Here is a 6,000-nt window from a genome sequence, read left to right on the forward strand (position 1 = left end):
TTAATGATAGCCATTCTGATGGTTGTGAAGTGATGTCTCATTGTGGTTTTAATTTGCACTTCTCTGATAACTAATAATGTTGAGCATCTTATCGTATGTCTGTTGGCCACTTGTATGTCCTCTTTGGAAAAATGTCTATTCAGGTCCTCTGCCCATTTCTTTTAATTGGATTGATTTTTTTATTGATGAGTAGTATGAGTTCTTTAGAGTTTCTGGATATTAACCCCTTGTCAGATGTATGATCTCCCATTCAGTAGGTTGTCTTTTTGTTTTGTTAATGGTTTCCTTTGTTGTGCAAAAACTTTTAATTTGTTGTAGTCCCATTTGTTTGTTGTTGTTGTTTCCCTTGTCCAAGGAGATATATCAGAAAAAAATTATTAGCAATATCAGAGCATTTACTGTCTATGTTTTCTTCTAGAACTTTTATGGTTTCAGATCTTCAATCTATTTTGAGTTTATTCTCAGATATGGTGTAAGAAAGTGGTCCAGTTTTATTTTTATGCATGTATCTGTCCAGTGTTCCCAACACTATTTGTTGAAGAGACTTCTTTACCTCATTGTATATTCTTGCCACCCTTGTCATAGTTTAATTGACTATAGAGGCATGGATTTATTTCTGGGCTCTCTCTTCTGTTCTGTTGATTGAGGTGTCTGTTTTTCTGCCAGTACCATCTTGTTTTGATTACTATAGCTTTGTAGTATATTTTGATATCAGGTAGCATACCTCCAACTTTGTTCTTAAGATTGCCATAGCTATTTGGGGTCTTTTGTGGTTCCATATAAACTTTAGGATTATTTATTCTAGTTCTGTGAGTAATGCCATTGGTATTTTGAGACTGCATTGAACCTATAGATTGTTTTGGATAGTATGGCCATTTTAATGATGTTAATTCTCTCTACCGATGAGCATAGTATATGCTTCTATTTATTGTATCTTCAATTTCTTTTTTCAATGACATAATTTTCAAATAACAGGTATTTTACTTCCTTGGTTAAATTCCTAGGCATTTTATTGTTTTTGATGCAATTGTAAATGAGATTGTTTTCTTAATTTGTCTTTCTGAAAGTTCATTATTGGTATATAAAAATGCAGCGAACCTCTGAATATGAATTTCTTATCCTGCTACTGTACTGGATTCATTTATTCTAACAGTTTTTGGTGGAATCTTTAGGGTTTCCTACATATAGTATCATGTTATCTGCAAATAATGACAGTTTTACTTCTTCCTTTCCAATTTGGATGCCTTTTATTTCTTTCTTGTCTAATTGCTGTAGCTAGCACTTCCAATACTATGTTGAATAGAACTGGTGAAAGTGGATATCCTTGTCTTGTTCTTGATCTTAAGAAAAACACTTTTAGCTTTTCAGCATTGAATATGATGTTAGTCGTAGGTTTGTCATATATGGCCTTTATTATGTTGAGGTATGTTCCATCTATTCCCATTTTGCTGAGTTGTTTTTTTTTTTTTTTTATCATGAATGGATGCTGGGTTTTGTTGAACACTTTTTCTGCATCTATTGAGCATATGGTTTTTATCTTTCAATTTGTTAATGTGATGTATCACATTGATTGATTTGCAGATATTGAACCAACCTTGCATCCCAGGAAGAAATTCAACTTGCTCATGGTGTATGCTCTTTTTATGTATTACTAAATTCAGTTTGCTAATATTTTGTTCAGGATTTTTACATTAATGATCATCAGGGATATTGGCCTGTAGTTTTCTTTTTTTGTAATGTCTTTGTCCGGTTTTGAAATCAGGGTCATGTTGGCCTCATAAAGGATTAGGGAGCCTTCCCTTCTCTTGAATTTTTTTGGAATAGTTTGAGAAGAATAGGTGTTAATTCTTCTTTGGATGTTTGGTTAAGTTCATATATAAAGCCATTCAGTCCAGACTTTTTGTCTTTTGGGAGGTTTTTGGTTACCAACACAATTTTGTTGGTAGTAATAGGTCGGTTCAGATTTTCTGTTTCTTCTTGACTTTGTCTTGGGAGATTGTATGTTTCTAGGATTGTATCCATTTCTTGTATCCATTTCTTTCAGATTGCCCCATTTGTTGGCATATAATTGTTCATAGTATTTTCTTATAATCCTTTGTATTTCCATAGAGTCCATAGTTCTCTTTTATTTCTGATTTTATTTGGGTCTTTTTTTTTTTTTTTTTTTTTTTTTTTTTGGTGAATCTAGTTAAAGTTTTATCAGTTTTATTTTATCAAAGAATTAGCTCTTGTATTTTTCTAGGCTCTATTTTTTCTCTCTAGTCTATGTTATTGCCTTCCTTCTCACTTTGGGTTTTGTTTGATGTTCATTTTTAGTTCTTTTAAGTGTAAAGTTAGATTGTTTATTTGAGATTTTTCTTGTTTCTTGAAGTTGGCCTGTATTGCTATGAATTTTCCTATTAGGACTGCTTTCACTGTGTCCTATAGATTTTGAGTTGTCATGTTTTTATTTTTATTTGTCTCAAGGTATCTTTTGATTTCTTCCTTGATCTCATTGTTAACCCAGTCATTGTTTAGTAACATGTTATTTAGCCTCCATGTGTTTGTGTATTTTCCATTTTTTTTCTTGTAGTTGATTTCTAGTTTCATACCATTGCAGTTGGAGAAGACGTATGATATGATTTCAGATTTGTTATGTGGTCTATCCTAGAAAATGTTCCATGTGCACTTGTGGCTGTATATTCAAATGTTGAATATATAGATATCTTCTACTGTTTCTAGGTGTGTACCCAACAAAAATTTATACATATGTTCACCAAAAGACAAGAACAAGCAAGAATATTCATGGTAACATTATTCTTAGTAGCCTAAATGTCCATCAAAGTAGAATGGATAAATAAATGATTCTTGTCACAACATGGATGATCATGGCAACATTTAATCTCGGCAACATTTAAGTTTCAGGTATAATACTCAGCAAAAGTAGCTAGACATAAATGAGTACATGGTATATGAAGAAAGTTCAAAAAACAAGCAAAGCGATTGTATGGTATTAGAAGTCACACTGGTTACTTTTATGGGAATAATGGGGAGAGGGCACAAGATGGGAGATTTCTGGCTTATAGTAATATTCTAGTTCTTGATAAGGCTGCAGGTGACACAAGTTTATATACTTTGTGAAAAGTCACACCCTTCACAAGGTATACACTTATAATTTGTATAATTTTTTCTAATACAATTAAATTTACTTTACCTCCCCCCACTTTCCAAATGACTTTAAAGGCTATGTAATTTTTCTAGACATCCCACACACACAAACCACATAGATTGTATGCTTCAACACCTGCTACTCCAAAAGGGCTCTTGCTAGATCACTAATAACTTCCATGTTGTGAAAACAAATAGACATCTTTCACAGTCTCATTTTATTTAATCTTGGCAACATTTAAGTTTCTTTTTTTCTTGAAATACTCTTTGACACCACTCCTAGTTTTCTGCCTATCTCTGGCACGCCTCTGCATACTCCTCTATTGATCTTGTAATTCCTGATTTCCTCGGGACTCAATCCTAACTCTTTTCTTATTCTCTCATCTCTCTCTAGGTTATCTCTTACATTCATGACTTAAGATACCAGCTATACCATATGTGCTGAAACTCCTAAATTTCTGTCTCCAGCCCAGACTTCTCTTCTGAGCTCTAGGCTCTGGTATCCAGCTCCCAACTTGACATTTATCTCAGAGACATCTTACAATGAACATGTTCAATCTTAAAATCTTGATCTTTCCCATAATTCTACATCTCCAGTCTTCCTCATCTCTATAAATCTTATCTCCATAAATATCTACAGTCAGCCCTCAATCACCCCTTTGTATCTAGATTCCACATCCAAGGATTCAACCAACGTTGGATCGAAAATAATCGGAAAAAAAATTCCAGAAATTTGATCCCTAAACAATACGATGTAACAACTATTTACAGGTCATTTACATTTTATTAGGTTTGTAAGTAATCTAGAGAGCATTTAAAGTATGCAGGAGGATTGTGTAGGCTGTATGCAAATAATACGCTATTTTATATAATGGATTTGACCATCTGTGGATTTTGATATCCAATGTGGGGTCCTGGAAGCAATTCCCTATGGATGCCAAGGGGGGACTGTACTAATTTCTCAATCAGAAATCTTGGTATCATTCTTGAGACTTCTCACTACCACACACACATATACACAGACATACACTCCTCCACCTAGACCACTACAAAATTGTATTGATTCTCCCTCCTAAATATATCTTGAAACCACCCTCTGTGCTACATTTCTACTCCCAGTAGTCTATTTTAAGTCACCATCATGGTGTGATAGACTATTACAGTAGCTTCCCAACTAATCTTTCTAGATCTTCTTAGTACTCATCAGTCCACTTTTTGCACAGAAGTTAGAGTGATCCTTTAAAAATGCATAAATATTGCAAGCCCCTCCTTAAAATTCTTCAAAAGTTTGCTCTTACACACTTTGGAGAAAACCTAAATCTTTAACATAGCCCTACGTCTCTGCAGGATTTGGTTCCTGCCAACCTCTCTTTGCTGTTCTCCTATCCTGATCATTTTTCTCTAGACCACTCTAGCCTTCTTTTACTTTCTTCAAAGCACCAAGTTTTTTTTTAACCTCAAGGCCTCATAAACTAATTCCTCAGCATAGAATGTACCTACTTAATATCGCGCTCTCACTTTACTTCAGAGAGATTCCCTGTCTAAATGACATTTCCCACTCTTATTCTATAATGTTCTATTTCCCTTCATAGCATATTTTCACAATTTAAAATTTTGCTTCTGGTACATTTGCCTAATGTCATTCAATTCAAACCGTAATTTTCATGACAGCAGAAACTATTTGTTCACCATTGTAGTCCTGGTGTCTTCACCGTATACAGGCTGGTACATATTATATGTTTAGTAAATACATGATGAATAAGAAAAAATATTGCAAGATTCTCAAATGGAGAGTCGGGACACCTAGGCTATAAGCAGGAAGCAGCGTTTATTGATGCGGACACCGGCTCAGCAGATTCTTATCCAAAGACTGAGCCCCAATTGTAACATAATGGGCAGTTTTATATAGTCTTGTCATTCCTACACATTCCTACACAGCCAACATTGATTGGTTGGCAAGCTGTGAAAAAACTGATGTTAGCCGGAGAGTCCTGGGGGTGGGGGCAGTCAAGAACGAACTTGTTCAAGCAGGAAATGGCCAGGCAAGGTCAGGCTGCCATATTAGCATGCCCCCTTCAGTAAACTATAGGTCTGGAACTGTTTCATAAGCATGCCCTGTACTTTAGAAGCATGGAGAAATTATTTGTTTCCTCTGGTTTAGTCTTTTGTATCTTCAAAATTGCTTTCTCAGAAAGGCACCGCATAATCATTGTAATGCCTGGAGACTGTTTTCAATTATTAGACAGCCTTCTCAGTGATGTATATTTTATGTGCTAAGCTAAACTGGCAGTTGTTGGCCAGGTTTTATTGAAGCCCCTAAGAGGAATATACCTGCACACGTTTCTTGGATTGGAGCTCTTGAAAACTAGAAGCAGTGTTCTCAGTGACAGTTTTGGCTAAGCAACTTGTCTTCTTTTCTAGAACTTAACTTTTTTAAAAAACATTATGCCCTACAGAGGAAAGATAGTCAAATTGTATTTGCTTAACTACTGAGATTAACAGTATTGTTTGATAAGTATACCATAGTGCTACCACAGTAGGTATACGACATGCCTTTGAATTATAAGGCAAAACTGACCACATTTCACAATACTAATGTCTTCATATATGTTTTATAAGATACAGACCAATTATGATTTAATATTACAAAATACTCATTTTCATAGAGAGCTTGCGTTTGCTTTCTTCATTTTAGACTTAATTTTTAATTAAATTTTTAATTGTTTTTAAGCTAGTTTCAGTAAAATAAGATGTATAATTGTATGGTAGAAAATTATAAGTCCAACAACTTGATACAGCTTTCAGGCTACTAACATTTCTCAAAACTCAGGGAAAATGCCCCTTTAATACCCG

The sequence above is a fragment of the Pteropus medius genome, unplaced genomic scaffold (genome assembly GCF_902729225.1).
Source record: "Pteropus medius unplaced genomic scaffold, Ma_sr-lr_union100, whole genome shotgun sequence".
NCBI classification, from domain to species: domain Eukaryota; kingdom Metazoa; phylum Chordata; class Mammalia; order Chiroptera; family Pteropodidae; genus Pteropus; species Pteropus medius.